Raw genomic sequence first — 27,141 nt, 5'->3', positions numbered from 1 at the left:
AGCTACGATTCTTCTTCTGTTACATTCGCCGACATGCCAGGCCAGCAGAACAATGCCGGTATCCTTCAATAACCTCTCTTCTAGAGTATTTATCTCAACCGTAACCACCCACCACCAGCAGCTCGCTCCGTCACATGGTGAGCCACTTTGCCATCCGCGAAGGGTTCCTGTACCGCCGCAACTACCTACCTGACGGCCGTAAATGGCTGCATTCCTCGGCATCTACGTTCCGACATCTGTGCCTCTCTTAATGCGGATCTGCACTGCACAAATGGGGGTGTACTAAAGACGTATGTACGCCTACCGCTTCGGTACTACTGGCGAGGAATGTACCCCTTCGTTCGGCAGTACGTCCACTCGGGCTCCAAGTGCCAACGCCGCAAGAGCCCACCTCACAAGATAACGCACCGCACAAGGTAAGACGTGCGTTGGACAGACAGGGCGTTGTCAATCAGCGATTCAGGGGACATGCGCAAAAAGTAAACAAAAATGTAGATGGAGGAGCGCACCTTGTTGCGCATATAAACTCTTGCAGCCATTGTGAGGCGCATTGTGATCGGACGTTAATGAGCTTGCGCGGCTTGCCTTAGAGGCCTAACGCATAAAAAGGCAAGGCGGTAATTGCATCAGTGACACATCTTTGTTCCTGCACCCATCTGAATTTGAATTCCTAAGTTTGCGTATGCAATACGTTGGCAGATTTCAGTAATGTAATCTGTGTGCCTGCGTGGTCGTGTGGCCTAGGGTTCATATATGCACCAACGACGAAGAAATAAAGAAGTTGTTAGTCAACGCCAGTGAGTGTCGAGTCTTCCTTTTGTGGTTCACCTTAGGTGTTTGCGCTGTAAGTTTAAGTGCAGAATTATGTACCAACTAGGCCCAATTGAAGTTTTACTGAAGTTTTTTGGCACATGGCACTACTCGCTTTCTATCTTTGGAAATTACAATACGTACCATTACGTGCCTGTATTAGTAGGCTTGAATTGGCCTATTCTTCGAGTCATTTCAATATTCCTTGGCTGAATAAGAACGCCTAGGTTTTCATAGCACACATATGTCTTCAACCTTTGGACTTGTATCCACGTGTCACTCGCATTATCCTTCAGGCCAACAAAACCGAGGCTTGATTTGTGGCCGTCATCTTCAGAATCATGTCTCTTAGACGTGAGTCGGGCAGTTCGTTGGTTGTTCTGTGTCGCGACCGTCGGTACTTCTTTAATATCCATTTTAAGGGAAAGGAGAGATTTGCAATCGGCCTCACTTTTATCTACTATTTCAGTGATTATTATGGAAGCTTCGTGATTTGTTGCTACATTTTAATGAGGAGATTTCTTTTGGGTTAATGCCAGTATCATCATACTTCAACAGAAGATGAACTAGATTCGATAAGTAAATTGAAAGTGAGAAAATTAATTCCATTTGAGGAAAATAAGACAAGATGTGAAAACTGCTTATCGTTGCTTAAGCTTTCACATCACTGAGTTTGAAAGATGAAAATGCTAAATTTATGGGTGCTTGAATAGTTAGAAATCTGATTCTAATGGCTAAGCGAACATTAGAAAACGGTATTTTAATTTTGAACAGATAATTTATTAGGTTCATGAGTAATACTTGTTGGGGGGCTAGTTGGTGCATGTTTCCAGAAGAGGGTTATAGCGCCGAAAAAACACAACACAGAGCGAGCGAGACGGGACAGGCGCAACACTGAAAGAGGCGGTGGTCTTGCAGAAGGAACACAAAGAAAGGGGCCCACTGTAGAAGAAAGGTAACTGAGTAATACTTGTTGGGGGGCTAGTTGGTGCATGTTTCCAGAAGAGGGTTATAGCGCCGAAAAAACACAACACAGAGCGAGCGAGACGGGACAGGCGCAACACTGAAAGAGGCGGTGGTCTTGCAGAAGGAACACAAAGAAAGGGGCCCACTGTAGAAGAAAGGTAACTGAGTAATACTTGTTGGGGGGCTAGTTGGTGCATGTTTCCAGAAGAGGGGTATAGCGCCGAAAAAACACAACACAGAGCGAGCGAGACGGGACAGGCGCAACACTGAAAGAGGCGGTGGTCTTGCAGAAGGAACACAAAGAAAGGGGCTCACTGTAGAAGAAAGGTAACTTAGTAATACTTGTTGGGGGGCTAGTTGGTGCATGTTTCCAGAAGAGGGTTATAGCGCCGAAAAAACACAACACAGAGCGAGCGAGACGGGACAGGCGCAACACTGAAAGAGGCGGTGGTCTTGCAGAAGGAACACAAAGAAAGGGGCCCACTGTAGAAGAAAGGTAACTGAGTAATACTTGTTGGGGGGCTAGTTGGTGCATGTTTCCAGAAGAGGGTTATAGCGCCGAAAAAACACAACACAGAGCGAGCGAGACGGGACAGGCGCAACACTGAAAGAGGCGGTGGTCTTGCAGAAGGAACACAAAGAAAGGGGCCCACTGTAGAAGAAAGGTAACTGAGTAACACTTGTTGGGGGGCTAGTTGGTGCATGTTTCCAGAAGAGGGTTATAGCGCCGAAAAAACACAACACAGAGCGAGCGAGACGGGACAGGCGCAACACTGAAAGAGGCGGTGGTCTTGCAGAAGGAACACAAGGAAAGGGGCCCACTGTAGAAGAAAGGTAACTGAGTAATACTTGTTGGGGGGCTAGTTGGTGCATGTTTCCAGAAGAGGGTTATAGCGCCGAAAAAACACAACACAGAGCGAGCGAGACGGGACAGGCGCAACACAGAAAGAGGCGGTGGTCTTGCAGAAGGAACACAAAGAAAGGGGCCCACTGTAGAAGAAAGGTAACTGAGTAATACTTGTTGGGGGGCTAGTTGGTGCATGTTTCCAGAAGAGGGTTATAGCGCCGAAAAAACACAACACAGAGCGAGCGAGACGGGACAGGCGCAACACTGAAAGAGGCGGTGGTCTTGCAGAAGGAACACAAAGAAAGGGGCCCACTGTAGAAGAAAGGTAACTGAGTAATACTTGTTGGGGGGCTAGTTGGTGCATGTTTCCAGAAGAGGGTTATAGCGCCGAAAAAACACAACACAGAGCGAGCGAGTGTTGTTCCTTCTGCAAGACCACCGCCTCTTTCAGTGTTGCGCCTGTCCCGTCTCGCTCGCTCTGTGTTGTGTTTTTTCGGCGCTATAACCCTCTTCTGGAAACATGCACCAACTAGCCCCCCAACAAGTATTACTCAGTTACCTTTCTTCTACAGTGGGCCCCTTTCTTTGTGTTCCTTCTGCAAGACCACCGCCTCTTTCAGTGTTGCGCCTGTCCCGTCTCGCTCGCTCTGTGTTGTGTTTTTTCGGCGCTATAACCCTCTTCTGGAAACATGCACCAACTAGCCCCCCAACAAGTATTACTCAGTTACCTTTCTTCTACAGTGGGCCCCTTTCTTTGTGTTCCTTCTGCAAGACCACCGCCTCTTTCAGTGTTGCGCCTGTCCCGTCTCGCTCGCTCTGTGTTGTGTTTTTTCGGCGCTATAACCCTCTTCTGGAAACATGCACCAACTAGCCCCCCAACAAGTATTACTCAGTAACCTTTCTTCTACAGTGGGCCCCTTTCTTTGTGTTCCTTCTGCAAGACCACCGCCTCTTTCAGTGTTGCGCCTGTCCCGTCTCGCTCGCTCTGTGTTGTGTTTTTTCGGCGCTATAACCCTCTTCTGGAAACATGCACCAACTAGCCCCCCATCAAGTATTACTCAGTTACCTTTCTTCTACAGTGGGCCCCTTTCTTTGTGTTCCTTCTGCAAGACCACCGCCTCTTTCAGTGTTGCGCCTGTCCCGTCTCGCTCGCTCTGTGTTGTGTTTTTTCGGCGCTATAACCCTCTTCTGGAAACATGCACCAACTAGCCCCCCAACAAGTATTACTCAGTTACCTTTCTTCTACAGTGGGCCCCTTTCTTTGTGTTCCTTCTGCAAGACCACCGCCTCTTTCAGTGTTGCGCCTGTCCCGTCTCGCTCGCTCTGTGTTGTGTTTTTTCGGCGCTATAACCCTCTTCTGGAAACATGCACCAACTAGCCCCCCAACAAGTATTACTCAGTTACCTTTCTTCTACAGTGGGCCCCTTTCTTTGTGTTCCTCTGCAAGACCACCGCCTCTTTCAGTGTTGCGCCTGTCCCGTCTCGCTCGCTCTGTGTTGTGTTTTTTCGGCGCTATAACCCTCTTCTGGAAACATGCACCAACTAGCCCCCCAACAAGTATTACTCAGTTACCTTTCTTCTACAGTGGGCCCCTTTCTTTGTGTTCCTTCTGCAAGACCACCGCCTCTTTCAGTGTTGCGCCTGTCCCGTCTCGCTCGCTCTGTGTTGTGTTTTTTCGGCGCTATAACCCTCTTCTGGAAATATTAGGTTCATGTTTTGTCTTAGCAAAGTGTAATTTTAAGTTTATACATTTAGAACTTTATGAAAGAAAAATGGATTAATTTTTTCAATACATGCATCGCGGGTCTTCGCAATTGGATGACTAGTGAACTCAAGAGCACACTTGCGTAAATCACAGCTACATTCAGGTATGTGGCTCGCGACGAATTTTACAGGCACGAGATATAGAAAACCCACTGCCGTGCTCTCGCCTTGTCTCCTTACTGCCCTCTGAACTCTGCGTTTATATCGAGAGAACATATTCGCAGTAGGCTGCTTGAAAACGAGGCTTCCTAATGAAAGAAGCGAAACTAAATTGCAGGAGTTATCTTTACTAATCATTCCTTGGTAAAAGGGTCTAACTGCTCAAACACCACAGAATTTTCGTAAAATTATCATAAGGAGCGAGTGGCGTTGCCAGACATGTCCTTCGGGGGTGTGGAGGGCCAGTGTGGCTGCTCGGCCGCTTTACAAGATTTGCCGAGGGATGAAATACATAAATTATACCTACATTTCCATTGGGAAGGATTATGTAAAGGAATTATTGAATGGTACACAATGACAAGGCATACGTCCTATTTCTCAAAAATTGTGCCCGAAATAACTGATATCGATGTTTCCATGTTTTCTGTCCATTTACTAACTAAAGAAAATGTCACAAGAACTTTAGAACTGTATCGGGTTGAAAGCAGCAAAGCAGTGTATGCCGCTTATACGCAAAAAAAGGTAGACCATGAAACAAACAAGCTCAGGGCAAATATTTTAACAAATGTTTGTCATTCAACCTATTTCAGCCTTGTTTACAATTTCGTACATATGCAACGGCCAGGGAACAATCTCAACGACACTCTTAGTCAATGTATTGTGCAGAAGCAGCTGTCACCGGTCGTGTATTGTAATTGCACTTAAATTACACAGGGCACATTTAAAAAGCCGGAGCTCTCCAAGGTACATGAGGGAGAGTCACATAAAACTGAGCCAATACGAATATATAAGCAACGAGTTACTTTACCTTAAAAGTAGTGCCCAGGAGTATTTAGACATTTGCCCCACTGACTAATGAGTCGCGTGATTCCCGTCTCATAAAACACGTTGGGTTGCGGCTTCAAAAAATATGTAACTAACTTTACGTCATCGTTCCACACTAATCTGGTTCCCTTGAGGTGTTGTTTAAGTGCCCCGATATGTGAAAGTCGCAAGGCGACAGATCTGGGCTGTATGGTGGTTGTTGCAGCGTTCCCAATAGAACTTTGACAGTTTTGTATTAACCACATCAGCGACGTGGGGACGGGCATTGTTGGGGAGCTAGATGATCCAATTCCTCAATTTTTCCCACCGTTCTTTCTTAATTGCGACCCGCAGCAGATCCGGCATTTACAATTATCAGCAACGATCTATAGTCTCTCCAGGTTAAGCAAGTTCTATGAATAATGGCCTCTGACCACATAAAAAATAGGTCAACATTTTTCCGGCAGAAGTGAATGTCTTTGCTTTCTTTGAGGGCAGTGATTTCAAATTTTTTCTACTGTAAGCTTTGGCATCGTGTCAGTCAGGCAGACGGTCGTCATCCCATGGCCAAGAATGATGACTTTTATTGTTCCGTCATGAAATATACACAGACAGAATGGTCCCATGACTTGTGTGAGAACTGGTTCAAATAAATGCAAGCATAGCGCCTATCTTAGCGCGTGCCTGTGGCTCAGGCACAGACACAGTGCGTATCGGGATGACGTCACATCTTCCCCGTTTTACAAGCACTGTGTGCCTACCAAGAAAGGAAAGCAATTTGCAAATCTGTCGTCAATGCCGAGTTTTTTCGGCGCTCGTACTACGCGATCGTAACGCGTGGTTCTTTGCTCGGGTCTCGAAGTTTCGTTCGGTGGAAGGGTTGCTTGGTTGTAGGACGATTGCTTAGCCACGATGTCCGCGTTGTCGGTCGTGTCCGTTGGCAGGCTGCTTTGTTGAGGCTGTTCGGCCGGGACGGGACTGGTGTCTCGTCCGTTTGGGAGCAGGAACAGATAGCGTCTGTTTCTGCGTATGGTGCTCCCTGCAGTCTGGACCCAGTAGGATCTTGGTGTTGAGGAAGGACGAAGGACTGTGCCCTCGGCGCATCTGTCTCTCAGCCATACTTGGTAGCCTGCGGATAAACTGGGAAGAGGTCTCACAGCATGACGTCGGTCAAAATACATCTGTTTCTGTGTGCATTTTTCGTCCTGCTTTTTCCAAGGAACAGTTACCACTCGCGGTTTTAAAACGGATGGCAGGCATGGCACTCGTGAGCGTACGCGGCGGCTGATTAGCAGTTGCGCTGGGCTATGGCTCGTTACGCCCGGTGTGTTTCTGTAATTCAGCAAGGCAATGTATGGGTCCGGCGCTTTCTTCAGTAGTCTTTTGAGAGTCCCTACCATGCGCTCAGCTTCCCCGTTAGCTTGTGGGTAATGAGGGCTCGTGTGACGTGCTTGAAGCCGTATTTTCTTGCAAAAGGAATGAAAGCAAATGAGTTGAACGGTGCTGCGTTGTCAGATATTACCGTTTTCGGGATCCCGTGTCGGGCGAAGATGCTTTTCAGGTGCTGGATGACCACCTGCGACGATGTTCCTTGATCCAGTAGGGCCAGCTCAGGATACCTGGAATGGTAGTTGACTACAACAAGATAGACAGCTCCTTTCATCTCAAATAAATCAATTCCGACTTTCTCCCATGGAAGCTCAGTTGTTTCAGATGGGATCATCGGTTCGGAAAATTGGGTGTGCTCTGCAGCACAATTTTGGCAGTTGGCTACGGTTGTTACAATTTCTTGGCTAATTCCTGGCCACCAGACTGATGCCTTAGGGTTTGCGCAGCAGTGGGAAATGCCTTGATGCCCTTCGTGGATTCTATGAAGCATTTCTTTCCGCAGAGATCTTGGTATTACTAGTTTGGCGTCCTTTAGAAGCAACTGCTGGCAAACCGTGATGTTGCCACGATGCGCCCAGAATGGTTTGAGAACTTGCGGCAGCCGATCTCTGCGGGCCAACCTTGCATGCAAGCTTCGAACAACGATGCGCACTCGGGGTCCGTTGCCTGCTCTGAGCGTATGCAGTCGAGCTTGTCATCTGAGAGCGCATATCGGACGACTCCATCCACGTGAGCAGAGACGTCAGCTTCAGACAATTCCCCGATAGACAGTCCCGTGTTCATCACTCTAGCTGGAGAAAGAAGGTCGGCTGTAGTGATGGTTTTACCCGGGACGTGTGAACGGGAATGAGTACCGCATAAGACGCATTCTGAACCTTTGAATTCTTGGTGGAAGAGAATCTAGAGAATCGCGACCCAGTAGCGGAAGGAAGGGCTTGTGGTCTGTTTCAAATAAAAATGTGAAGCCTCTCAGAAATTCGCCGAAGTGTTCTGCTGCCCAGGTCAAAGCCAACGCTTCCTTCTCGATTTGTGAATACCTCTGCTCTGTTTTTGTGAGCGATCTCGAGGCATATGCTACTGGACGTCTTGGGCCAGATGGCTGGTCCTGGAGTAGTACGGCGCCAAGTCCTTGGGGTTGTACCTTGCCAGGGATCTGTTAGAGCTAGAGTTACATCTAGAGTTAGAGTTAGATCTGTTAGGTGGTAAAGGCGCAGATATAGACGCAGCATCAGGAAGAAACCTTGCGAGGTGGTTCATTATGCCTAATAAGGAACGAACCTCAGCGACGTTTTGGGGTTGAGGCAACTTCTTCATTGTTCTGATCTTCTCAGGATCTGGGCGCACACCATTGGCCTCAAAGTTCATGCCCAGAAATCCTACTTGCTCAACAGCTTAACACTTTTTTCCTTGTTAAGGGTTACTCCTGTTTGTTCCAGCCGGTCGAGCACGTTACGAAGGCGGTTTTCGTGTTCCACTTTGTTCTTGCCGTACACCAGAATGTCATCCATGTAGTTTAGTACGCCGCCTAGGCCTTCGACGACCTGCGAGAGTTTTCTTTGAAAAATTTCTGGTGCGGATGTGATCCCGAACGGCAACCTGCGGTAGCAGTACCGCCCAGACGGCGTTATAAAAGTGAGCTTTTGACATTCATCTGAAAGATTTCTCTGGTAGAATCCAGAATTCGCGTCCAGTTTTAGAAAAGACCTTCGCTTCCTGGAAGCTTCCCAGGACTTGCTCTACCGTTGGTAGCTGATGACGCTCGCATCGGACGAATTGGTTCAGTTGAGTTAAGTCTACGCATATCTTTACTGCTCCAGACGGCTTCATTACGGGGACAATAGGAGCGCACCATTCTGTCGGTTCTTCGACCTTTTGTATCATTCCTTCTCGATCTAGCCTGTCCAGTTCTTGCTTGACTTTTTCCTTCATGGGAATAGGAATCCGTCTGGGTGTAGACAGGGCATATGGTGTTGCACTCGGAACGAGACGTATGGTATGTTCTCCAGATATGGAACCCGTGCCTTGGAATACCTTAGGACACCTGCTTTCGATGTCAGCAGTTCCTAAGTAATCTAGGGAGCGAGCGATTCCTAGGGCTTTGATAGCTGGTAGTCCCAACAAGGGTGTGCGCAATTTGTGCACGACGTAAATGGTCTGCTTCGAACAGTTGTCTTTCCAAGCTACTTCAGCGTCAAACTTTCCGATCGTACGAATGCTTGCATTGTTCGGTCCTTTAAGATTACCTGCTTTGTCCAGAGAACGTGGAAGTAAAGGAAAATTTTGCCCGACGACTGTCACTTCGGCTTGCGTATCTACTTTCATGCGGAGCTTATCGTCGTTTATCAGTACCATGACGAAGTGCTCAGATGGTGTGTTCGCCGATTGCTCGACCGTGCTAAGAAATTTATCAGGTTCGGCAATGTCGTCAAGATTCCCGTCTGCTTGCCTCTTTTTTCGGCACGCCTTTTCGAAGTGGCCCAACTTTCGGCAAAACCGGCATCTTTCTTTTTTCGCTGGACAACTGCTTCTTGGATGAAATGGTCCGGCGCAGAAACTGCAGAACTTTCCACGATAAGCTGGCTTCTGACCACGCGTAAACGTTTTGCTCTTTCTAGGGGTTTTCTCGGGCTTTACTGCGGCGACGCAAGCTTCTGGGACAGTGCCCTCGTGCTCTTTTAGCTCGGCTTACTGTTTCTTTACCGTTTCGCTTGTACGCGCTTTTGCCAAAGCAGTGCTCAGCGTGAGATTAGGATCCATTTGTAGTTCTTCCGAGAGAAGCTGGTCTCGTAGTCCTACTACGAAGCGGTCTCTTATTAGGCGTTCCTTCATTTCTTTCAACTCGCATCTGTCTGCTAGCCTGTTAAGCTCGGTGGCAAACTGGTCTACTGTTTCTCCCAGCTGCTGGCGGCGTAGATTAAAGCGAGCACACTCGTAGACTGTTCTTGGTATGGAAGAAATACCCCTAAATTTTGACTTCACGATGTTGAAATCCTCCATTTCTGTGTCTTTGACGTTTAGCGACCACAGAATCTCCCGTGACTTTCTGCCCATTGTACAGAGAAGAGTCCCTACTTGTACTTCGTCTGGTTTCTCATGTAGTCCGGATGCGAATCTGTAGTCGTCAAGTTCCTCCATCCAGGCGGGCCAGTCCGCAGCATTCTGGAAGTCGAAAGGCCTAGGAGGCTTGATCCCTGGCATGCTGAAGCGTTGATTGACGAATGTCACTGGAAGGACTTGCTCTTGGTGAAGCAGGCGCTCGTTCACTTGTTGACGGGCTGTTGTAGCGCTACATAGTGGCCAGCTTTGAGACAGCCACTTCTGACACCATGTCAGACAGTCAGACAGGCGCTCGTCGTCCCGTGACCAAGAATGATCCCTTTTAATGTTCCGTTGTAAAATATATACAGACAGAATGGTCACATGACTTGAGTGAGAACTGGTTCAAAGAAATGAAAGCATGGCGCTTATCTTAGCGCGTGTCTGTGGCTCAGGCACACACACAGTGCGTATCGGGATGATGTCACAGTAGTGGCACCAAGATTCGTCCCCGGTCTCAACTGCAGACAAAAAGTCGTCGCCCTCATGGTGATACCGGATAAGATGAATCAAGGCAGCGCAGAACCGATAACAGAGATGTTCATGAATTATAGTGCGACCCGAACCATGACTGATGTTCACATGCCCTGCCAATTCATCGATGCTTATCCTCCGTTCCTGTCTAATCACTTCATCAGCGTTTTCAATTGTATTAGGGGTGATTGCACTGTGGCTTTTGCCCGGTCTTGGACCGCCTTTGCAACTTTCACATCCTTCTTTGAACCGTTCGCTCCAACGCTTCACAGTGGCCAATGAAATATACAATGTTCAGGGTACACAGCCGCCATATAGTGCCTAAATTCTTTTTCGGAATTTGGGGCCTTCAGCTGTCAAAAACCTCCCGCTACTACGCTGTTAAACTTTTGGAGTGCCCATCGTGCCACAAAATCATGTTCAATCCAGTGTATGAGAGCATTACAGAGCATTTACCCTCACAGCTGCTTGTTACTTTTCTAAAAGAGAGGTGCCGGTGTGTTATGCAAATGCCTCGCAGATAATGAGCCGAAACATTATTGCGGGAGACGTGTCAACTCAATTTCATTTGATTCACCCTCGTACATTAAAATGCGAAGATAAAATCGAATATACAAATACGAAGATACAGCTTCTTTAAGGACAAGAAAGTGTCACTGGAAAAACTTCACTGCACGTATAAACAAAACCTCGCCACAAAATATTCCGACGTACCGTAGCGAGAATTGTGGGCGCCAGAATAAGACGAAGTGGACGAAGACGGTTCTGGTTGGTGCTAGGGCTCGCCCCGTGCATTCATCTATCTGTGCATTCATATTAAACGCGGAGCGGATCAAACCTTAAGCCCGCACTATCAATTGTTGGAGGGGCTCGTTTTCTTTCTCAGTTTTGAACTGCGGGCGCGGACTCTACGCCCCATCTTGCTTATGCCTGCCGACGTGCCACAGCAAGGTGCTGCCGAGTACTAAAACAGCGAGGCCTGTCAGTTTCAACGGCACTGCCGAGTACGAGATCGAAGGCTGGCTGACTTTGTATGAGTGGGTAATCGTCCACAATAAGTAGGTTGACGGCGATAAACTGAGCAATGTTAACTTTTACCTGGCGGTTGTGGCTGAGCTGTGGTTCCACAACCACGAAGCTGATATTGTAAAATTTATTGTCCTTTAAAACGAGCTTCGCGAAAGTATTAGGCCAAACCGCTGTTCGCAACAAGCTCCACACAGAACAGCGCTTACGCGGTCGCGCTCAGCATTCCGACGAGAATTTTACGTCTTGCATTGAGGATATGATCGATGTCTGCCGTCACATCAACCCTGCTATGTGCGAAGCGGATAAAATCCACCACATCATGCAGGGGATTGAGGACGATGCCTTCCAAATGCTGATTGCTAAAAATTGTCAAACTATCACAGACGTCGTTCGGTACAGCCATAGTTACGATGAGTTGCGGCAACAGCGCCTTTCTACACGTCTCCCCAGCGCTGTCACGGCCAACATGTCAGCATTAACTGTCGGCGCCGCATCCATTGGCACCGCATGCTTATTGCAGCAACTACAGCAGTTTGTCCCACAAGAAGTGGCCCGACAACTGTCCCTTGTTCCGTGCGTCCCGCAATCCACGCAGACGCTTGCTCCAACGCTGCGGCATGCGATAGAGGAACAATTTTCTGATGCGATACCAACCACCTACCAGCACCCGCCTGTTTCCGCTCCTCTGACCTATACTGAAGTCGCACGCAGACACAGGCACGCAGACGCAGACCAGCAATGCGGCTCTGCATCGATCCTGGTCGACGTGCAACGGACTTATACGCTGCGCGTCCGTCTGTCCGCCCAAACCCGCCACCCTTTCGGTCTCCCGCACCACCGTCCACTAATCCTCGGTGCACCCGGCACAACAGGCCTATCTGCCTATGTCGCACGCTTCTGTCGTCTTCGTGACTTCCATCCTAGTGCGGGCGCAGAAAATCAAGGCTACTCACGTCCTGCCCCACTAACCAGATCTCCTCCCACTCAACAATGAACACCTGTTCACCTACTCGACGCTCCCATGAAACACATAGATCGCCCTCACCACGTCGCCGCTCACTTCCCCCTATATTTCGTCGCCCCCACCTGTTCAAGCGGAAAACTAGTCATCGCAGTTCTGGAGGCAAGAACTGCGCTCGTGTTGACAGCTTCAAGGGCTCGTTTTCTGCCTCCGAACGAAATAACTGTGAATATCGAAGGTGTTTCTGTGCAAGTGATTGCTGATACAGGAGCCACTTTGTTCATAGTGGAGAACTTTGCCGCAAGTTAAAAAGGATAACGATTCAGCTTTCCGTAGTCTCCGTGCGTACCGCCACCGCGCACCACACTCAACCTTCAGTGGCATGCACAACTCGTCTTGTCATTCGGAACGTTTTGTACGTAGTCGAATTTGCGTTTTTTCACCATGTTCGCACGATGTTATTTTGGGTTGAACATTTCTTGTTACTAACCATGACGCTGTTTACTGTGCGAGTGCCGAGCTTGAGTTATCGCCAATGTGTGGCGCCTGATCTTAGACGCCACCTTCTTCCCGAGTGGTTGTCGCCGAGGACACTGACATACCTCCTTTGTCTTCTGTTTTTGTACCGCGTTTGTGCTGCTATGCTCCCTTTTCCACCGCCCTGTTTGCGCACTCCGAGGCCTCCACCTCTCACAAAATCATCCTCCTCCATTTTGCAGTTCTCACAGTCGAAAACTCGTGCAGCGCCATTTATGAAACGAATCGGTTTTCTTCCCCAGCCACCTTACTCCGTGGTGAATGTATAAGCCGGCTTCACGATATTGTTTCCGTGTGCTCTGCTCTACTTAACTGCCTGACGATACCTTAAATCTTCTCGTCGACAGCAATCCTTCTGTTACCATCGCCGATTCGTCCTCTTTAGAGGACATCATTTCGTCAATAGATCCCGCACTCTCGCCTTGCCATCGTACCCAAGTCTTCGAGCTCCTCGACCGCTTTCGAATTTCGTACCATAATAACAATCTTCCTTAGGCAGCACATCCACCATTGTTCGCCACATCGACACCGGAACCCATGCACCCCTACGTCAGCATTTATACTCAGCTTGTCACGCTGAACGCTGTGTCGTTGACGACCAAGTCGGCTATATGTTTTATCGTGGCGTTATTCAGCCTTCGCACAGCACTTGGACCTCCTCAGTTGTGCTGGTGAAGCAAAAGGACGGTAGCATCTGATTTGGCGTTGATTATAGGCGCCTTAACAAGATCACGCGAAAAGATGTTTATCCGCTGCCCAGAATTGACGACGCGCTCGACTGCTTGCAAGTAGTAGAGTTCGTTTCGTCTTTGGACCATCGATATTGGTACTGGCAGTTCCCTATGAATGAAACGGACCAGCCCAAGACTTCGTTTGTCACCACAGATGGTCTAAATGAGCTTACGTGATGCCGTTCGGCCTTTGCAATGCGCCTGCCACCTTCAAACGTCTCATGGACAACAATCTTAGACGCCTCATATGGCACACGTACCTTCGCTACGACGTTGAAGTCTTTCCGGAGGACTTTGGCTCCCATCTGACACGCCTAGCAAGCTCCCTGACTTGCCGTTCACACGCTGGACTGCAGCGTAATTTGAAGAGGTGCCACTTTGCCATCCGCCGGCTTACCGCCTTAGGTCATGTTGTCAGCAAGGACGGTATCCTTCCCGACCCTGCAGTAGTTCGCGCCGTCGCCGAGTTTGCCAGGCCGTGTACGCTTTAAAGAACTTCGTAGCTTTATAGCCCCGTGTTTCTACATTCACTGTTTCGTGCATAATTCTGCGTCCATAATCGCTCCCTTAACGCAGCTGCTTTCCACACCCAGGGCATTTCGACACAGTCTACCGCTTGTGAAGACGCGTTTGCTACATAAGACCATCTTTTGATATCCCCATCTATTCTACGCCACTTTGACCCGGACGCTCCTACCGAAATCCACACGGGCGCTGGTAGAGTTGGTCTTGGCGCTATTCTTGCCCAGCGTAAGTCTAGCTTCGAAGAGTACATCGTCGCTTACTCCAGCCGCACTCTTACCAAATCGGAAGAGAACTATTCGGTCACAGAAAAGGAATATCTTGCAATCGTTTGGTCAGTCACCAAATTAGGACCTTATATGGCCCTCAATAAAACTTGGTGCTGGGCTAGTAGGTGATGCATTTTTTTAAAACTGAAGGTAGCGCTAAAAAGGACAAACACATGATGAAAAGACGACACAACGACAAAGAAACGTTATTCATCGTTGCGTCGCCTTTTCACCGTGTGTTCGTTTTTTAGCGCTACCTTCAGTTTTAAAGAATATGGTCTTCCATTTGACGTCATGAACGATCACCACGCCCTGAGCTGGTTGTCGTTATTAAAAGATCCATCTGGTTGCCTAGCTCGTTGGGCGCTGCGTCTACAGGACTAAAATATCCCTGCTGTCTACCGGTCAAGCCTTAAACATGCGGATGCCGACGTTCTTTCGCGCTGACGACTGTCCAATGAGCACGGTTCTCCGTTTAGCTGCAGCTATGATGATCCGGCTCTTACACTCGGTGACATGCCAGCAGAGCAACGCAGGAATTATCGAATAGCTTCTCTTCTAGAGTATTTAGCTTAACCACCAGCACGCACCACGGACCGCTTGCTTCGTCGCACTGGTCGTCACTTTGCAATCCGCGAAGGGATCCTGTACCACCGCAACTACCTATCTTGTGGCCGCAAATGGTTGCTAGTGATTCCTCGCCATTAATGTTCAGACGTATGTGCCTCTTTTCATGCGGATCTGCAATGCGCCCATGTCGGTGTAATAAAGACATACGCACGCCTACGTCTTCGCAACTACTGGCGAGGAATGAGCCGCTTCATTGGGTAATGCCGGCACTCTGTGGGATCATCTCAAACATGTCTGATCAATAAACTTGAAAAAATTCAGAACAGAGCAACCAGGTTCATCTTAGGAAGGTACCGTTAGAACTATAGTTGCACTGAAATTAGAAAAACAGCTGAATTGGGATTCACTTCCGTGACGCCGAAAGAAATAGTGGTTAAAACTTCTATACCATATGTTTAACAACAAAACTGGAATTGATAGGGAAAGTTATTTAAGTCAGCCAAATTATATATCTGGACGGACTGACCGCAAGTTCGAAATTATGGAATACCAGGACAGGACGAACTCTGTTCAAGTTCTTTTTTTGCAAGAACTATCCCTCAGTGGAATCGACTGACGCCTGAGCAAGTGCGTAGCGTGAATGAAGACGTATTCCTTTTTTCAAGATTGTAATCCCTCGGCTGTAGCGCTTTCAGACAAAGCGCGGAAATTCACCAATAAAGAATAAATAAATAAATAATACGTCCACTCATGCTCTAATTGCCAATGCCGCAAAGGCCCACCTGCAAGATAACAGGGCAGCTCTAACTATTCCCTTGTCCCTCCCGGCCTTTCGACCACATCGGCATTGATTTGTACGGCCTTCTACCATACACCCCAGATAGCAACCGCTGGGTCATCGTTGCCGTGGACCACCTCACGCACTACGCCGAAACTTCAGCGCTCCCTGCGGCCACAACACGTGAAGTCATCCTTCGCAACTTTGTTCATCCTTCGCCATCTTCTTCTTCGACACGGTGCGCCTCGCGAGCTACTGAGTGACCATGGTCGTTCATTTCTATCCAAAGCTGTAGAAGCCCTCGTTGCGAACGCAACATTGTCCATAGAACTGCAAGCGCCTATCATGCGCAAATTAATGCTATGGCTGAACGCTTTAATCGTACTCTCGCGACATGCTCAGCACGTACGTCTCCGCTGACCACACTAACTGGGACTGCATCCTTCCCTTTGTTACGCATGCTAGCAAAAGAGCCACTCAGTGTACCACGGGATTCCCTCCCTTTTTTCTTCTTTATGGTCGCCAACCTTGCAGCTTTATGGACGCGCTTTTTTTTTTGATCGCCCCGACGCTTCCGAATCTATGGCTCTATCCGAAGCTGCCACTTATGCCGAAGAGTGTCGTCAGATCACACGCTCACTTACCGCTCAAGAACAGAGCAGCCAGAAACATGGTGAAAACGCAACCTCGTCCTTTCCATAGTATTAACCTGGAACGCTGGTGTGGCTCCGCGTTGCTTCCTCTACTCCCGGCCTTTCTACGAAATTAGGCTCATAGTATCACGGCCCTGACCGGGTTCTACAAAAGACGTCGCCGGGAAACTACGCCATTGGGCCTATTTCCACATCTACGGACCAATGGCGTCGCGGCCGCGAAACTGTTCATGTCGACCGAATGAAGCTGTACTACGACCCACCAGTGCTCCTTGTTCCATAGGTCAGTAGGATAGCTCCTTTTTCGCCGGGGAGTGATTTTTGCGAGAAACACGGGTGCCAGCAGAAGACGTAGAGGGCAAAGGCGGTTATTGTTGGTTCTCGGGCTCGCCCCGCTCGGCCATTGTCTCTTCTGGTGCATTCATATAAGAACGCCGAGTGCATGAAGCCTGAAATCCGTACTAAAAAGGTGCTGCGCAATAAAGTTGGTGTGCAACCACAGATCCACAGAATCCTGGATACCGCCCCCATATCATCCTCCCTCCCCACCTATGTATCGCGCGCGATGGAAGGCGGCATGCTTCTTACCAACTGTTCTCCCTTGCGCACACAAGACTGCGTTACCAACGTCAGCTCGGCCATTCCGTCCCCCCCGCCCCCAATGCGTTCGCTCGCACATACAGCATGCGGCGTGCGGTCACGATGTTATAGCCCTTGGATTTTATACGGAACATGAGGGCGACAGCGACGGCAGGAATGTGCCTGGAGTGTCCATATAATCGGAACGCAATAATATAATAACAGCATCCGGCAACTGAAGCATCCCACGGCCCATTACTTTCCTCAAAAGTGACAAAATTGAACTTTCACTATGCGACAATTTGCTGCAAGGCAACGTCTTCTTCTTTTTTTTGTGGTGTGGGCACGCGGAAATTAAAAAAAAACGCAAACCAAAGCCTGTTCATCATCATCATCAGCCTGGTTACACCCACTGCAGGGCAAAGGCCTCTCCCATACTTCTCCACCAACTCCGGTCATGTACTAATTGTGGCCACGCCGTCCCTGCAAACTTCTTAATCTCATCCGCCCCCCTAACTTTCTGCCGCCCCTGCTACGCTTCCCTTCCCTTGGAATCCAGTCCGTAACCCTTAATGACCATCGATTATCTTCCCTCCTGTTTACATGTCCTCCCCATGCCCAGTTGTTTTTCTTGATTTAAACTAAGATGACATTAACCCGCGTTTGCTCCCTCACCCAATCTGCTCTTTTCTTATCCCTTAACGTTACACCCCTCATTCTCCTTTCCATAGCTCGTTGTGTCGTCCTTGATTTAAGTAGAACCCTTTTCGTAAGCCTCCAGGTTTCTGCCCCGTAGGTGACTACTGGTAAGACGCAGCTATTATAGACTTTTCTCTTGAGGGATAAAGGCAACCTGCTGCTCATGATCTGAGAATGCTTGCCAAAGGCACCCCAGCCCATTCTTATTCTTTATTTTATTTATTTATTTATTTATTTATTATGGAACCCACAGCGCCAAAGCATTACAGTGGGGGGGGGGGTACAAGAAGAAATACATACGACACCTCTGCTCCTGTACAGTGTTAAAAGTGATTATTTCCGTCTCATGATCCAGATCCGCCGTCATTACTTGCCCTAAGTAGATGTATTCCCTTACCACTTCCAGTGCCTCGCTACCTATCGTAAACTGCTGTTCCCTTCCGAGGCTGTTAAACAATACTTTAGGTTTCTGCAGATTAATTTTTAGACCCACCCTTCTGCTTTGCCTCTCCAGGTCAGTGAGCACGCATTGCAGTTGGTCCCCGGAGTTACTAAGCAAGACAATATCGTCAGCGAATCGCGTTACTAAGCTATTCTCTATTAGGTCTTATCCCCAATTCTTCCCAATCCAGGTCTCTGAAAACTTCCTGTAAACACGCTGTGAAAAGCATTGGAGAGATCGTCTCTCCCTGCCTGACGCCTTTCTTTATTGGAATTTTGTTGCTTTCTTTATGGAGGACTACGGTGGCTGTGGAGCCGCTATAGACTTCTTTCAGTATTTTTACATACGGCTCATCTACACCATGATTCCGTAATGCTTCCATGAAAAAAAGCCTGTTGGTCCCAATCAAATGCCTACTTTGGGCGCCGAGAATGGCTACCGAAGGTTTATTGAAGAAAACGCGAGACACTTGGTCCACGGAGTACGCATACTGTTCTGTATTTTCCGGAGAGGTTGCGCTCAAGCGAATGCGTTGCAATCCGTCGAGTCGGCGCACTGATGGCGGCAAGCGACATCGTTTTTTTTTTCTCTCGGCTACTAACCAGAAAGCGTACGAAACTCGGCCGGGCAGAAATCCTCTTGGCAAGAGAAAAACAAACTCGCATCGAAGTGCAGCGCGCGGTGGTCGGAGCAACACAAGAACAACGCATGCATTCTGGCGGGTTCCGGCTGCCAGCGGATAGCGAGAACGAAAAAGAAATTGAAGAGGCTCAATGTGCCCTCCCCCCCCCCCCTCGTAACACCTGTGTTAGGAACAGTCGCGGCTTCCCTGTATAATTGTTTTTGTTGGCGCGCATAGCTGTCGCTGTGTCCTATATTCAACACGGAAAATATATTGAACAATTTGGAATACCAAACTCGCAATTCCAGCATCAATGAAAATATCGTGCAATGACATCCGTGTTTTAAATTTTCAATATTGGCACATCTAAACTATGGGTAAAAAAGAAGAATTTAGTTTTAGCGCAAAATTACTGACACAATATATCTCGTTTTCGCTAGTCTGTTTTTGGAGAAATTTTGCTGCAAGACAGCATTGCCTGGTCCCGTTTTTTTCAATGTCACGCTTCATGTTTTTACTGTCCTCGTTAGAAAAAAAAATTGCAACATGCCTCTTGTGTGCCCTCCGCAAAAAAGAGTTGTCGAAAACATGGCGGCTATGAAGTTGCCAGGTGACTTTCGGTGTCTACAGTAGGGCAAAAAGTGACGTTCAGAATTTGTTTCAATTACCCGCAAGGAGGTGCGATGTGTTATCTCGTTGGATCAAATCCCGGCCATGGCGGCCGCATTTCAATGCGGGTGAAATGCAAGGACTCATGTGTCCCGTGCATTGGGGCAGGATAAAAATTCTCACTCAAGGAAGAGTGGCGCAAATAAACAGGGTCGAGATAGAAACATGAAGAAGTGGAGTTAGTAATTTTCTATCGCATCCCTGTTGGTCTGCTTCACTCTTCCTTGAGTATTGATTTCCGACAAGCCTAAAAACCAGTACTTCTAAAACATCCTCCGATGGTCAAATTAATCCAGTTCAGATCGGTGGTGTGCCTCATAATGAAACCGTTGTTTTGGCACATAAAATCCCAGAATATTATTTTGGACGTGCACAATATAGCAACACCAGGCGAGGTGAAATTCGCATTTTTTGGCGACTAGGTTAGCACGTATCTGTTGTCCAAATCATTAAATATCATCTCGCTGAAAACGTTCAGCAAGAAGAGAGCATGCAGTAAGAGAAAAACCATTGTTCATGATTAGGACGCCAAAATGCAAGCCTCTGGCCACTACTCACGGAGAAAGAAGCACAAAATTAAGCCCCTATACGCTAAGAACTTTGGCATGGAACTGGCCCTTTCGTTCTGCGTTCGCATCTGTGCCTGTATGTAATGCACCATTTATCGCCCTCGCCATCGTTATTTTCGGCCGTACCGAAAAGCTTTCGGGTTCGATACGTGTTCAAGTTTAGGCTTTTCGGCGCGGTTTAGGTTCACATCCAAAACGAAAATAATAACCGTTCGAAGTGGTTCGGACGATGCTGAACCGGTTCATTCTGGTTCGAAGAAGTTAAAAAAATTCACTTCATATGACTTGTGAATGCGAAAGCATTAATATGCAATTGAATGCCGCTGAGCAGTCCTTCAATTTTTGCGCTGCGAGTAATAATTTCATGTTGTACTCCTGGGTATATTTTCGAGTTTCCCCAATAAATTGGGGTGGGTTGTCTTCTTTTTGTACGGTTTCTACGTTAGCATGTCGGTTGTAGACCATAAGCATTTGGAGCGTCTTGCTGAGAAATTAAGAATGCGGCAAGCCATGGAGGAGAGACCGAGGAATCAGCAGTGCCCACCAAGGCGGGCTGGGGCACGCAGCATATTTTTTTTCATCAAAAGCATGCACTTAGGCATAATACAAATGATGTTTAAAATACACGAACAGATTCGACTCGTGCAAAATATCTAGGAGTGAACGATGATGTGGTCCATGAATGCAACGTTCAAGGTCGGGTGGGCGGCCAGGTCGAAGGCCTGTTGCCCGTAGGTGGAGGAGACGGCTTAGATGAAGTACTGGGCACGTCCATAATAGGTATGTCACGGTCACATTTTGGATTTCTGCACTGCAAAATGTGCACGATGAGCCGTAAGGGCCATGGTACTGTTGTGGCTAGAGAGCGGTCACAGACGGGGTGAGTGTGACCCCAACACGTAGCCTCCTTAACGCAACGTCCTCTCTTCGGGTTAACCCACCAGGGAGGTCTGACCCACACGGAAGTATGAGAGCTCGTGTGGTACGTTGGAGGTTTTCCTTTTCCCGGATCAATCGTCCACAGGCGTCTTCAGGAAAATGTGGACGCGGGCATGTTATATTCTGTGGGTGTGTGCTATATCTGCTTCGAGGAGACCTGGCAGGGCTTCTCGAGGCACCCATTGGACGGGTATGAAGATATTCGTTGTCGCAGCAAGGCGGTGAATGCTATCTGAGAATAGAACGGACCCAGATACCCTACGTATGTCGTGGATGGCTTGAGTAGAGTCTGTGCGAAAGATGAGTTGAGAGCATCGAGCAGCTTGAACAGTAGGTAGCAACGCGGCCAAGCCGTCTCGTATGGCAGCAAGCTGGGCAAGGTAGACCGGTGGTGCAGGATTGGCAGCATACGAGCACGTCTGGCCTGCCTCTGGTATCAATGGACACATGAGAGCTGTGTGAATCATGGCGCCATTAACACTGGCATCAGTGTATGCTACAAGGGTCGCATCGTCTTGATTATCATCGGTGCGACGAAGGCTGGAAACTTCGGCATTCGCCTGACGAGGAACCGGGCTATACAGACCACCAAGAGGCTTATTGTCATTAAATTGTACCTTTTTCCACGCAGCTACATCGGGTCTCATAGATGCTAGATTGTCTATTTCGTGCCCCATGTACCCGGCTATTGAAGCAGCCGAGCAGAAATATGATGGCTTTAGGGCGCGCACGCATCGACGTTGGTGTACGAGTTCGTCGATAGCGTTGAGTTGGGACTCGGCCTGTAGGGTTGGCAACGGAGTGAGACGTCGCAGTCCCGTTATGGCCTGTATGGGTTCATTATTAATGGCCTCAAGGTGAGCCCATTGTGCCTTCGTGAGATGATGAAACTGCGCTCTGTAGACGAGTCGTGGTTGCAATACAGAGCGGATAAGAAGGCGAGCCATGTTGGTGCTCGCTCCGACAGATTTCTTCGCAATCCGACGTATCAACTGTATCGTTTCTGCGGCCTGCTGTTTTGCATTCTTGACCCAAGGTCCCGCAGATCCGGTGGAATCCATTTCAAGGCCGAGTACACGGAGAGTTGAAGCCTCGTGTAATGGTTGCTGATCAAGAGTTAACTGAAGAGGCCGGAGTGCCACTACATGGCGCCCAAACTTGTTCGCTACTGACATGTACGTCGTCTTGCCCTTGGAAATGTCAAGACCTATCTGAGCACGCCAATTGTGCGGCACATTTAGGGCCTCTTGGAGTGCTTGTTCTTGGTGGCAGATTTCAGGATCAACTGACCAGACAGTGATGTCATTTGCGTACATTATGTACTGTGCACTATGTATCGTGTCTAGCTTCCAAGCTAGTAGAATGAGAGCAATATTGAAGAGGACTGGTGCGAGCACAGATCCTTGTGGGACACCCGATGTGCGACGAACTGGTGTGTTGCTTGGCCAGCCAGGAGAATGGAGAAGGTGCGAGCGCAGAGGAAGGCTTCGACGAATGGGCATACACGGGTAAGGAACTGAAGCCAATGGAGAATTCCGACAATTGCTTCGTGACTGAGCGATATTATCTTGGGGTTTTCCAGGTTTCGGTATAGGGACCATTCCTACATGCCGCCATGAATCGGGAATGACTCATGCAGCCCAAGCTTCGTTTATGCCCCCCAACAGCACTTCGAGAATCTTGCCTTCCGTATTTTTATTAAGTTCATGCGGTATGCCATCCGGTCCTTATGTCTTGCATGGCTTCGACAGGTATATTGCCGCTAAAGATTCTGCCATAGTGAAGACAGCTTGTATACCCTCGATGTCGGAGACCATAGGCGGCATGCCTGTGTCCACGACAGGCAGCTCTGAACAACGAAGAGAGGCGGTGCTGTGTCCAAAGCCGGAAAAAAAGGTGTGGGCGACAGTTTCTGCGAATACTGCTGGTATCTGGCCCGATGCTAACAGGGCGCAGGCTGCGGGTTCTGGAGGGCTCTAACCACGTTCCATTTTGCGGAAGGTGCGCCAAATAGAGGCATCGGACGACGAATGTCCGAGAGAAGAGCCAGCCAGCGGCCACGTTCTAAGCGGTGTTCATGGCGCCGAGCTACTGCAGTAAGGCGTTGGGCCTCTAACCGAAGGGTATTTGATGCAGGGTCACTTTCTGATGCAAGTTCGGCTTGGCGACGCGACACCCAGAGACGCAGAAGTTGCAAATCAGGACCGGTTCACGATTCATCAACCCACGATGTACGTGTAGCCTCAACTAATGCCGCCTTCAGACAATGGGATGGGTTCAGCATGGAGTTGGATACATTGGTTGCTGATACCGCCCTGTATCAATCCCAGTCCACAACTCGACATAGCCGGTGGAGGCGGCCTGTTCCGCACGAGGAAAAGCCAAGGTGAATCGGTTGATGGTCGCTACCCCAGCAGTCGGGCTCGCATGACCACGAGACGGTCGTCCCTCCTAGCCACCAAGATAAGTCCGGTGAGTGTGGCGACGCGCGAGGATGGTCACGCTGACGAGTAGGCACTGACACATTATTAAGCTGAGTGAATTGGGCGTCCATAAAGGTGTCAGGCACACACGTACCACGTGCACTGGAAATAGCGTATCCCCATGTGATATGTGGCGTGTTAAAATCTCCTGCTACTATAATGGGGCAACTAGGATGTTTCTGTCGTAGGTGCGCCAACCAGCCGAGATACAACCGAGCCGCATGACCGCTGTAGGGGCGGGCATAGTAAGAAACGATGATAACGTCCGTGCGTTGGAGACGAACCAATACGGCTAGGACTTCTTGCCATAAAGTGCACCACCGTGAAAGATCAACGCGGGTCTGACGAAGAGCGCATCTTACATACGCTGCATCCTTTCCTGGAGGGACCTCGGGTGTAACACTCCTACGATCCAACATTGAAGACTGTGAGTATGCCACAAATCCTGAAATGGGTGGTAGGCCGTTGCATTCTTGAAGCAGTAAAGCCCAAACACGCAGCTTGCCATATCTGAGACGCTGACGCAGCTCTCCGACCTTCCCCTCGATTCCATGACAGTTCCACTCTACGATGCCTTCTGGCACAATTGAAGACCTAGCAGCCATCATAGGTTGAGATTGGCCAGTAGAACCGAGGTGAGATGCTGGATCTGTTGCGCAATGAAGCGCAAGCGTTCTTGGGGTGAAAGATGTTTCGACACAGATGCCGTGTTAGCCATATGAGCAGGACTAGACGTCGACGACGAATGCTACGGCCGCGCTCCGGCATGACGACGCCGGAGCACTGTGCGGCGTTCCTTGAGACGTTGGATTTCCTTTTCAAGGGTGGCCAGGTGAGCGTTGATCTCGAACTCTTCGTCTGCCAAAGGAAGCGACGTGTCTTCTATCGATTGTGATGCCTGTTGCGGTCGTGAAGTGGACGACCGAACAGGTGTGCAATATGTAGTAGTGGCAGCATCACTTGTCGCTGCACTTGCTATTGTCAACTGGCTAGCGTCCTCTTCCAGCGAAGCCTGAATGGGGTAACGGTTGTACACAGGGACTTGTTTCATTGATGGACCTGGAGGAACCCTTGCTGGCTGTCGAGAATGGCGTTGTCGAGTCTTCTTAGTGGCCTTCAAGTTCGTAGGACACGTCGTGGAAGTGATGTCATAATCGTTTGTTTTACATAGGCCGCATCTAAACGATGCTGACGGTTCAGGCTCCATAGTGTCCTCCTTGGGTGGGTAGGGGCAGGATGATTTCAGGTGTCCCTGTCTAAAGCAACACTAGCAGCACACAATGGAAGGCTTCAATGGACGCGGGCGCAGTACGCAGCCGTAATACAGCATACATTCAGGTGGGGAATTAGGACCTTGAAGCGTGATTAGGCACGTACGACCGCTGCCTAGGTAGCGAGCAGCCGCGACCTTGTGTGAGGGATACGATAGTTCCTGCATGAGCCTCTGGGGTTCTTTGTCAAGGTCAATGCCATTTACCAGGTAGCGTCTTAAATCGGTACCACGGGCGAGGTACGCCTGCACTGGAAGGACACATTCTTCCGAGACTTGTATTTGTTGCAGTTCTTCGAGTTTATAAACTAGTGCCATAGCATGCACCCCTACTGAGACCGTATCAGTGGGTTTCTGAAGAGCAAAACCTTGAAATCGGGAAGTCTCGAGGCAGACGTTTTGGGCCACTTGAATGATATGGTTGTGCAGAGTGGACATGCCATATCTAGCATGAGGCTTGATAACCACTTTGTACCACGATGTCGTTGGCGACTCCGGAGACGTGCATGTTGGTCGTGCGGGCAGGCCTTGTGATGAGCGAGATCTTTTCGGGGCTGCTGGAGCTACATTTTCATCCGAGGGAAGGCCAGTAGCTTCCTTCGTTCTCTTGGCCGAGGTGTGCGCCATGACAGCAGGGCTGTTCTGCTCCATGTTGGGGATATCCATGCTCAGGGTACCGCATTCGCACGTAGCACTTGGATGCTCCTGACTTGAATGGCAGTTGCATCGGTAATGTTTTGCTCTTTCGGCGCAGCGGACAGCATCTTGGGCGCTCCGCGCCGACGCGGTGAGTGCCGCGGGGGCACTCGCACTCGCGAAGCCGCGCAAGAACTCGAGTTGGACGACGCAGCAGGAGGGTTTAGACAACGACGGACCTTGTAAGTAGGTGCCAGTAGTAATTACGAACCGCGAAAGTGGTCCATAAACAGCAGAGTTCCAGTAGCGAAGAAAAAATCAGCAAACGGGGCGAAAATGCGGAGCTACGGAAAAACACGTCCGAGCAGAACGGGCGCTGGAAACGCCCCCAGCAGCACATTTTCACGTGGTAGTGATGGTAAAGAACACAGTGGCAATACTGTGAAAAGACGAAACCAACTTTTATTGGGCGAACCTGTGCCCACAAAACAGGCTACACTTAGAGCACAGCGATAGCGGCGAACACAGTCGGCGATCGTCGAAATCTGTCTGCCAGTCAAGCACGTCAGCTTTTATACATGAGCCATTGAACGCTCCAGAGTAATCGCTTATGCCAGCTTGTCTTCCATAAAGTTCCACACAATTGGCGTCACACATGCAATCAGATCACACAAGCTTCAGTTACAACATATAGCAGCAAGAACCGTCGATAACATTTAAAAAACTTGCGATAAGTGCGGGCGTGTACCGCGCTGAGCGATATAATCATTTAGATGGTGAAATGCGCTCGCCCGGAAAAGATGTGCAAGTATAGGTGTGAATGCCCCCCTCTCAAAAAGCATTGTCCCGATGCTACAGACCAAACAGGTGAGGGAAAAATGGCTGTGGCTTAGGTAAGCTAAAGCCCAGGATGCGAAGCATACTAGTCATTATTTTTGTTGTTGAACCACTGTTTAGCTTGGTGAACTGCTGTTGCTTGGCTATATTTGGTTCGGCTAGACGAAGAAACAACTCATGCGTTACTCTGCTTCGCCTTGGACGCCCCGCATTGGACGCGGTGAGCGTCGAGCAACGCAGCGTTCGGCGCGGCAACGAAATGTGCGCCTGAGCAAGCGACGCACGCCTGAGCCTTAGAAACAGCTCGTTTCTAAGGCAACACCGCATTCACTAGAGGCGCTTTTGTACCGCTTTGAAGCATCGTACTCGTGGCTCAGTGGTAGCGTCTCCGTCTCACACTCCGGAGACCCTGGTTCGATTCCCACCCAGCCCATCTTGCAAGAGTTGAGCCAAAGCCACTTCTCCTCTGTCGTGACGTCATGGTGTCACGTGGTATTCAAGGCGACACCGCCGCGCCTGAGGAGCTGGGTTGAGCCCTCGTAATATGCTTCGCATAAAAAAAACGAAAGCACACGTATCAAACAGTACCAAAACATCAAAGAAGCAAAGTTGAAAGCAATACATTGCAGAAAAAAGAAGAAAGCCATGGTTCAGTTATGCAAAGTCCCAAATCTCGTTAGAGCTGGTGGAAAGGCTTAAGTCACACAACATGGACTGTTTCAGTGCGTGAGCCGCGCTGCTGTGATAGCAAAATGCCGTCAGGCACGACCTCATAGTCCAGTGCCCCAATGCGATGGTGATCTTGTCTGTCCGGAATAGCAGCGTAAGAGCTTCTCGCTGACTCCTCGTCGGCGTATAGGGGTCTAAACTCAAATAAGGTGGCTGCGCTGCTACTCGACAAAGCATCATCGAAGGTTGTAGTGTCGGCCGTTGGTCCTCCTCTAGTTCTTCATCCGCAGGTGGGCGAGTTGTCAGCCTTCTTTGGCGCGCTGCAGAAAGGTGGCGACGTCAAGGTTCTCTTCGTTGCAGACATGCGG

At 49.1% G+C, this 27,141-nt stretch overlaps 1 protein-coding gene and 1 pseudogene across 2 annotated transcripts in view; one reads left to right on the top strand and one right to left on the bottom strand.

Moving 5' to 3' along the window:
• Positions 1–27,141, top strand: part of LOC135910456 (dermonecrotic toxin SPH-like) — a 184,948-nt gene that overhangs the window by 13,149 nt on the left and 144,658 nt on the right. The window lies entirely within an intron of this gene.
• LOC139048724 (uncharacterized) lies at positions 7,814–10,092 on the bottom strand (annotated as a pseudogene).

This window comes from Dermacentor albipictus, chromosome 8 (assembly GCF_038994185.2).
Source record: "Dermacentor albipictus isolate Rhodes 1998 colony chromosome 8, USDA_Dalb.pri_finalv2, whole genome shotgun sequence".
NCBI lineage: Eukaryota > Metazoa > Arthropoda > Arachnida > Ixodida > Ixodidae > Dermacentor > Dermacentor albipictus.
The sequence above is the reverse complement of the archived record's forward strand: the minus strand, read 5'-3'. Positions and strand labels throughout refer to the sequence as shown.